The following is a 9,370-nucleotide window of genomic DNA, read 5'->3' as shown; positions in this document are numbered from 1 at the left end:
TGACTTACTTAGTATGATAATCCCTATGTCTATCCATGTTGCTGCAAATGGCATTATTTTGTTCTTTTTTATGGCGGAGTAATATTCGATTGTATATATGTACCACATCTTCTCTATCCATTCCTCTGTCAATGGACATTTAGGTTGCTTCCATGTCTTGGCTATTGTAAATAGTGCTGCCATGAACATTGGGGTGCATGTATCTTCTCGAATTACAGTTTTCTCCAGTATATGCCCAAGAGTGGGATTGCTGGATCATATGGTAGTTCTATATTAGTTTTTTAAGGAACCTCCATACTGTTCTCCATAATGGTTGTACCAACTTACATTTCCACCAACAGTGTAGGAGGGTTCCCTTTTCTCCACACCCTCTCCAGCGTTTACTGTTTGTAGATGTTTTGATGAGGGCCATTCTGACCAGTGTGACATGCTACCTCACTGTAGTTTTGATTTGCATTTCTCTAATACTTAGTGACTTTGAGCATCTTTTCATGTGCCTCTTGGCCATCTGTATGTCATCTTTGGAGAAATGTCTATTTAGGCCTTCTGCGCATTTTTGGATTGGGTTGTTTGTTTTTTTAATATTGAGCTGCATGAGCTGTTTGTATATTTTAGAGATTAATCCCTTGTTAGTCACTTCATTTGCAAATGTTTTCTCCCATTCTGTGGGTTGTCTTTTCATTTTGTTTATGGTTTCCTTTGCTGTGCAAAAGCTTTTAAGTTTAATTAGGTCACATTTATTTATTTTTGTTTTTATTGTCATTACTATAGGAGGTGAATCAAAAAAGATCTTGTGATTTATGTCAGAGAGTGTTCTGCCTATGTTTTAGTCTAAGAGTTTGATAGTGTCTGTCCTTCCATTTAGGTCTTTAATCCATTTTGAGTTTATTTTTGTTTATGGTGTTAGGGAGTGTTCTAATTTCATTCTTTTACATGTAGCTGTCCAGTTTTCTCAGCACCATTTATTGAAGAGGCTGTCTTTTCTCCATTGTATATTCTTGCCTCCTTGTCATAGATTAGTTGACCATATGTGTGTTGGTTTATCTCTGGACTTTCTATCCTGTTCCCTTGATCTATATTTCTGTTTTTGTGCCAGCACCATACTGTTTTGGTGACTGTAGCTTTGTAGTATAGTCTGAAGTCAGGGAGCCTGATTCCTCCAGCTGTTTTTCTTTTTCAAGATTGCTTTGACTATTCGGGGGGGGGGCGTTCTTTGTGTTTCCATACAAATTTAAAAATTTTTTGTTCTAATTCTGTGAAAAATGCCATTGGTAGTTTGATAGGGATTGCATTGAATCTGTAGATTGCTTTGGGTAGTATAGTCATTTTGACAATATTGATTCTTCTACTCCAAGAACATGGTATATCCCTATATCTGTTTGTGTCATCTTTGATTTCCTTCATCAGTATCTTATAGTTTTCTGAGTACAGGTCTCTTGCCTCCTGAGGTAGGTTTATTCCTAGGTATTTTATTCTTTTTGATGCGATGGTAAATGGGATTGTTTTCTGAATTTCTCTTTCTGATTTTTTTGTTGTTAATGTACAGGAATGCAAGAAATTTCTGTGTATTATTTTGTATCCTGCAACTTTACCAAATTTGTTGATGAGCTCTAGTAGTTTTCTGGTAGCTCACTATACCTCAATTTAAAAAAAAAATTTTTTTTTTTAAAGGATGCATGCATGGTGATCCGTACTGCCGAGTGCCTTCCTGGGTGTTAGGAGAGTCTGCACTTCCTCCAGCACAGCAGGAGAGGGCTGCTTCCTCCCTTTTCCCACCACCACAGTGTGTTCTCAAACTTTTGGATCTTTGCCATTCTGATAAGAGAAAAATGGCATCTCCGTGAAGTTTGGGTTTGCATTGTTATTATGAATCATTTGTACATACGTTTCTGTGAACCCACTTTTCTATCAGATTGTTGGTCTTTCAGTTTTGGAAGAGCTCTTTGTGTAGCAAGGAAATTTACGCTTTGTGATACAAAATGCAAATACCTTTTCCCAGTTAGCCATTTGATTCTTCACTTTTCTTATGGTGGTTTTAAAATAAAATTTATTTGTGTGTATTTGAATTGATTACTCTTCACTTTTATGGTTTCTGGATTTTGTTTTAGAGCAACAAAGAAAAAAAACCTTCCTCATTCCAGTATGATCTAAAAAATGTCCTGTGTTTCTTTTTTCTAATATTTTTATGGAGGTGCTAGCAGCAGCAGTGATGGTTAGTGTGGGCAAGTTTTACATTTAATTCTTTGACACATCTGGAGTTTATCCTGGTATAAGAACAGAGGTTTGAATCCCAACATGCTTTTTTTTTTTTTTTTTTTGCGGTACACGGGCCTCTCACTATTGTGGTCTCTCCCGCTGCGGAGCACAGGCTCCGGACGCGCAGGCTCAGCGGCCATGGCTCACGGGCCCAGCCGCTCCGCGGCATGTGGGATCTTCCCGGACCGGGGCACGAACCTGCATCCCCTGCATCGGCAGGTGGACTCTCAACCACTGCGCCACCAGGGAAGCCCCCAACATGCTTTTCTAACGCTTGACAGTTGTCCCCACACCATCTTTTCCCCACTGATATGAAGTACAACATTTATCAGACTCTAAATACCCATGACTCTTTAGGTCTATTTTCAGACTTTATGTCTCATAATTACACCAACTTAATTGTTGATATTCTGTAACAGTGCTCCCCCATCACATTTTATTTTTCTCAGGCATTTTCTAGCTAGAAACAAACAAGTAAGAGCTTGTTCATTTTCCCACATGAACTTTAGAATAAATGGTATGTTGCTAAAGAAGATTCTACTGCTATTTTTTTTAACATCTTTATTGGAGTATAATTGCTTTACAATGGTGTGTTAGTTTCTGCTTTATAACAAAGTGAATCAGTTATACATATACATATGTTCCCATATCTCTTCCCTCTTGCGTCTCCCTCCCTCCCACCCTCTATTGCTATTTTTTATTGGGATCATTAGTTACAGATTAATTTACAAATGACATTGTTCTGATGCTGAATCCATGTCTGTGAATGGTGCATCTGAGAATCTTTCCATAAGTTTAGCTAATCTTTTGTGACCCCGGGAGCAATGTAACTTTTCTTCACATAGGTCTTCACATATCTTGTTAATTTCTGGGTATTTGGCCTTTTGTATATTTGTTTCTACTGTAAACATAATCTTTCCTTCCATTATTCTAATTCTAGTTTGTACATAAGGAAATGATTGGTTTCTGTATGTTAATTTGGAACCACACCCCTTACAGAATTCTCTTCCTGTTTATTCTAGATTTTTTTTTTTTGGCTGAATCTCTAGGGCTTTTCAAAATGAAATCTTTTAATCTACAAATAGGATAATGATACCCCTGCTTTCCAGTGTTTATATTCTGCTTTCTTTTCCCTTATCCAGCTGCAGTGGAAATAATGGTAGGAGGGGGTAACATCTTTGTCCAGTTCTCTGCTCTGATTGCTTCCAATGCTCCTTGACTCTTCTTACTAACTATTCCAAGGAAAACATAGGAAAGGCTTTTGCACACTACTATGTATTACAGCACCGATTTATGTTTTTTTTTAAAGACTTAGTAAGAACTTAAATTATTAAAAGCAGAGAAGGAAGAGATTATAGGTCAGTAGAATATCACAAAGAGTAACAACACGGAAAATGATAATGTATAATTTTATTTGTAAAAACGCTATCTAAAAATTGGAGATATAGTACAATTATAACTATCTAAAACTGAAAATTGGCGATAAAAAGGGAAAGAAGTTTACCAAGATGTTAACAGTGGTTGCCACTGGGTAACAGGATTAAAAGTGGTTAGTTTTCCTAATTTTTCTTTTTTTTCCAAATTTTACATAACGAGTTGATATTATGCCATAGTGGAAGAAGGACTTTTGACCAAATTCAAGGACTAAAAGTGGAGTTGTAAGCAAGCTCCTTTGGGCATAGCTCAACATTAATCTCTACTTGAACCACTCCAAAGGGGGCAGATGAACCCCAAAGGAAGGGCAAACTCTGGGCAGTCATTGCCGTACCTTTTGGCCTTCTAGAGCAGCATCTAGAAACGTAATCTAGAAATGTAATGCCAGCCATGTATGTGATTTCTGATTTTCTGGTAGACACATAAGTAAAAAGAAACAGGTGAAAATTCATTTTAACAGTATCTTTTATTTAACCCAATAAAACCAAAATATTATCATTTCATTATGTAATCAACATAATAATATTTTACATTCTCTTTTCCTACCAAGTCCGAAATCCAGTATGGATTTTACATTTACAGCACATCACAATTCAGACTACCTGTTTAATATGCTTACCATATGTGGATAGTGGCTAACATAGTGGACAGGGGAGGTCTAACTGCTCTGATTTGTAGATTTACAGAAGAGACAGGTGTTGGAAAAGGTGCGCGCCTGCGTGTGTGTGTAGACACAAGGCCAAACAAAAGGTGCCTGGAGTATAGCAAAACTCACGGAGGAAAAAAATTACCTAAAATGAAAATCAAGATTATGCGGGCTTCTCAATGATCCCTGTCTCCCACTCCCCACCCCACCAAATACCTTTCACTGAGCAAAGCCACCCAGCCTGGACATAAATATTTTTCTACTTTGCTACATAAAGGATAAAAACAGTCTTCCTCTGCCATGTATGGTAGGCAAGCCCAACATAGCAACCTTCAATCTAGAGTGTGAATCTTTCTGGAGGCATGTGAGGACTGCCCAAAGCAACATCTAGAGCCTTGCTGTCCAGTAAGGGGCTATTAGCCACATGTGACTATTTAAATTAACTGTAATTAAAAATTCAGATGCTCAGAGAACTAGCCACTTTTCAACTGCTCAATACCTACATGTGTTCTAGGCTACTTTTGGGGGTAGCTAAAAATCCCAGGCCTCAACATGTGCATGTGCTTTTGCCTAAAACCACGCAGCTGAAAAAGTCCTGGGACTCTGCTCCCAGGGTTTGAAGCTGCCTGGGTCTTTTCTATGACAGAGCACACCTCGTACTGATATGGAGCCAGATGGATCAAAGACCCATTGCTACAAGGAATCCCCTTCTATTCCCACTATTTACCTGCATCTATAAAAAATGTAAAAGAAGTGTGGAAATGATGCTGAACATTTGCTCACTCAGAGCAGGCAGATAGCTAGATATGATCACAGAAAGGAGGGGCACAGGCCAAATGGCAGGAAACCATATATCTTCTGAACACCGGGGCTCCTTGGGCAAACAAAGAAAAGCAGGAACCTCCAGACTGACAGGAAACCACATATTTTGGGGTGATGTGTCCTGGAGGCAAAGAAAGGTGAGAAAAGGTGGGAATCTCCAGTGTCCAAATGTAACTTTTTGCTCAATATGCCCTCATTACAATAAAATTAGCCTTGCAGATAAAAAGTTCCCATCATGCACCAAAGCCATGACACTACCATCAAGGCTAAATAAGGACAAAAATCACTCCTCTCCTCGGGAAGGTGGAGCTGGGATGAAAATCAGGAAATACGACCCCAAACCTCTCCCTCCCCAGTGAATATTCCTTCCATTCATTTCTGCACCCCACATCACCGGCTTGCCAAAGAAACTCAGGGTAGCTACTCACCTGCGTCTGCCCGCTCTTCCGTTCAGAGCCTACCAGCTAGCGCTTAAATCCTCACTTTCTTTCTTGACCTCCATGTCTCATCTCTGAATTTTTTCTGCCGTGAGGCAAGAACCTACTCTCCTGTAACAACTACAGCGGTAAGTAAAATCCATCCAAGTAACTTGCATATATTGAACTATTAAAAAATCCATCTTATTAAAAGTTGTGCTTCCAAAGCATTTCACTTTTTGTCTAAGAATTGATAGTAATATTGTGCAATAGATATACTTTTATTAATAATTAGAAAATATTTAACACGAGAAAAAATTGTAAACTTCTAATTTTGTTATGGAAATGCATGGTAGGGTGAACGATAAGACTTTTTTTTTTTTTTTTTTTTGCGGTATGCGGGCCTTTCACTGTTGTGGCCTCCCCCGTTGTGGAGCACAGGCTCCGGACGCGCAGGCCCAGCGGCCATGGCTCACGGGCCCAGCCGCTCCGCGGCATATGGGATCCTCCCAGACCGGGGCACGAACCCATATCCCCTGCATCGGCAGGCGGACTCTCAACCACTGCGCCACCAGGGAGGCCCGTGAACGATAAGACTTAAAGCACAAAACTATTTTACATTAGAATCAAATTCAGTGATGTGGGCTTCCCTGGTGGCGCAGTGGTTGAGAGTCCGCCTGCCGATGCAGGGAACACGGGTTCGTGCCCCGGTCCGGGAAGATCCCACATGCCGCGGAGCGGCTGAACCTGCGCGTCCGGAGCCTGTGCTCCGCAGCGAGAGAGGCCACAACAGTGAGAGGCTCGCGTACCACCAAAAAAAAAAAAAAAAAAAATTCAGTGATGCACATAGAACTAAAATATTTTAGATTAGGATAAAAACCCTGTGAGGGACATAAAGATATAGGTTCAAGGAAAATACTCAAAAAGATGTAAAATTCCTGACTGTAATAAAGTGGATAAAGTATCAAATCGTCACGTATAATAGCTGATAATAGTATCAAATCGTCACGTATTTAGAGTCCTTTGGATGCATCTTAAAGAATGAGAAGCAGTTTGGTGGTTTTTTTTTTTTTAATGTCAGTATTCACAATGTGCCCTCAAAATGTCTTCTGCAATTACTTAAACTTAAAAGATATTTAGATGCTACTTTAAAGAAAGGATCGCTTTTCAGTCATTTCAAGCTGGGGTTTCAGAAGCCGACACCGGAGGTCACTGCCCTGCTGCCGCAGCTGCAGAGTTGGGGTCAGGTCTGGTCCCTGAGCTGCCCGTCCGGGAGCGCTTCGCTTCGCTCTGCGGGAAAGAGCTCTCCAGCCGCCGCGCCACCCCTGTTAAGACCCTCAGGGGCCCCAGTCCCCGCCCTCTCCTCTGCCCTCATTCCTCCCTCCCGGGGTCGCCCACACAGCCTCACTTTGTAACAAATTACGTTTAAATAGAGGTCTTCGGGTGTTTATTCTACCGAGCCACTTATTTGCTTTATTGTCTGCCCCACCCCAGAACGTAAAGTCCTTGAAAACTGGAACTTCGTCAGTTCGCCCCCTGCTCGCGCCACAACGAGCACTGGATTTATCTTGATAGTAAAGGAACAACACTCCCTCTGCGCCCACGCAGTCGCGAAGCACCTCGGGTCACGTGCCCGAAACGGGAACTATCATCGAGTCAGTCCTCCAACCTCCCAGAGAGGACTCGGAAGTGCCCCAGAGCCGGCGTGAGTTATTCCGGCCGGGCCGTCAGCGCTTTTGTCCCGCCGGCGGCCGGGCTCCCGCGGTGCCCCCACAGCCAGTACGTGAGTCCGAGGCCGCCCGGGCTCCCGCCCCCGGCCCTAGCCTGCCACGCCCTCCCCTTCTTGGCAGGGTCTTAGCTACCCCTCGGGTCTCGGGCGGGATCCGGGAGGAAGCGCGCCCCCTCCCCACACATACATCAGGAAGCGCGTTCGGGGAAGTGGAGGGGAGGGAAGATTTCGGGCCGGCCGAGGGGTTTAGGGCGCGCCCCTGGAATATAATGGGCTCCTTGCGCGCCCCACCTCCGGCTGTCCGAGCGGGTCAGCGCCGGGTTGGGGCTGCCCGGTTCGTGCAGGAGGGCTGGGGCCTCGCACCCGTGTTTTTCAACACTTCGCTGCTGTTTCGGGCGGGAGGGGAACCCTGAAAATTAGTGCTCTAAAATAAGCCCCTGTGGCAGTTCAGTTTGGCCTTGGGATTTGAGAGTGAATACAAGAGTTGGAGGGACCCCACACACACACCTTTATTTTTCTCTGATGGGGCAGTGATGTTGAGAGACTCTTACCGCAGGTATGGATCGAGCTGCTGGGAGGCGCTTCTCGGCCTTCGCCCTAGGGGAGCTCACCTGTTTTACAGACAGGGGATCAGGCTGCCTGTAGCTGCCTCTCTCAAGATGAGAAGGAATTGACTAGGTCCCAGGGAGAAGAAGGTCGAGGGGGCTCCTAGACCTGGGGACAGCCTGTGGGAGCCCAGGCGTGGGGATGTGAATTAGGAATGGGGAATGCCGGGGCTGGGTGTGCTGCTCTAAGACTTTTGGACTAGGAGGCCACCAGGAGTGTTTTCTTTTTGAAAGCACGAGGATTTTTTCTTAAATAAGTTTTTGACTATGTAATGTATTCATATGGTTCAGATATTAAAAATATGAAAAGATGTCAGTGAAAAGGTTTTCTTCTGCCCAACCGTCTGCCTAGTCCCAACCCCAGTAGATAACCAACCACATTTGTTAGGTCATTTGAGTGTATCTTCCCAGAGTTTCTTTATGCAAACACTGGCAGATTTGAATGTAGTTAGTTCCTCCTTTTTTTACACAGGTGGTAAGGTACTGTTCAGAGTTCTGCCCCTTGCTTCTTTTGGTAAATCTATGTTAGAGGTCATCAGAACACAAAGAGCCTTTTTTTTTTTTTTTTTTAATACATTGCTGTGGTATTGGACTGGACATTGTTTGGATGTTTTGGATGTCCTGTAATTTTTTAGATCTATTCAGGCCATTTGCGTTGTTTCCAGTTTCTTTGTTACATCAAACAATGGCACACCCAGGGACATTGTACCAGGGCTTATCTGAGCAAGGGTTTTTAAAGAAGGGATTAACAATGATAAAAAAATTTTGTTTTACATTAACTCTGCCCGTTATTGGTAGATTGTTAAATATGTCAATACATTATTATCATAAGTCATGTAGAGTGTTTAAAGAACAAATTAAACCAAGTAGCTTTTCTCTCCTGAGACTTGTGTTTATGATACTTAGCCTTACAGTAGCCTAATCAACCATCTATTAATGACTGTCTTCAAGCCAGTCTTTGCCCCTTTAGCTTCAGAAAATCTCCTTTGCTTACCTTATTCCTTAGGATGACTAGAAATCTCTTCTCCCCTACCAAGTTTGAGGGTGCTCTATTTCATTCTTTACTTTAAGGAAAAATCACCTTTAATCATAAGGATTAAGCAGTAGAACCAACTTACGTTAACCAATTACAATTCTGATACTTGTAAACTTAATGCAATAACTAAGTCACAAATCGTACTCTCTCTTTCCATCTGCATATCACTTTTCTCACTCCTTAGTCTCATCTTTCATTTGTCCCATACTCCCACTTTTGTCTTCTGAGTTGGTAAGCATTTTGCCCTCACATTCCCTCTTATTTTCTCTTTTTCTTTCTCTGGTCACCTCCAAGTCCAGTATAATATGCAAGAACTTAAGACATAATTCACATGGTAGATTGATTTGTGGAATATGGTTGGTGCTCTGAAAATCCACGGTAGCTGCAGGTGTTGCACCTGTTGCTTATTGAAGTCTGTTGTTAAGG

The 9,370-nt window shown here is 42.2% G+C and overlaps 1 protein-coding gene across 1 annotated transcript in view; it reads left to right on the top strand.

The window, feature by feature from the left end:
- The first annotated feature begins 7,272 nt into the window (after window positions 1-7,272).
- Window positions 7,273-9,370, top strand: part of MGAT1 (alpha-1,3-mannosyl-glycoprotein 2-beta-N-acetylglucosaminyltransferase) — a 75,548-nt gene continuing 73,450 nt past the window's right edge. Inside the window, exon 1 of the mRNA XM_082620868.1 lies at window positions 7,273-7,353. The gene's annotated coding sequence lies outside the window, so the exon portion shown is untranslated. The remainder of the gene's footprint in view (window positions 7,354-9,370) is intronic.

Source organism: Mesoplodon mirus (genome assembly GCF_964341445.2).
Source record: "Mesoplodon mirus genome assembly, chromosome: 5".
In the NCBI taxonomy this organism is placed as follows: domain Eukaryota; kingdom Metazoa; phylum Chordata; class Mammalia; order Artiodactyla; family Ziphiidae; genus Mesoplodon; species Mesoplodon mirus.
The sequence above is the reverse complement of the archived record's forward strand: the minus strand, read 5'-3'. Positions and strand labels throughout refer to the sequence as shown.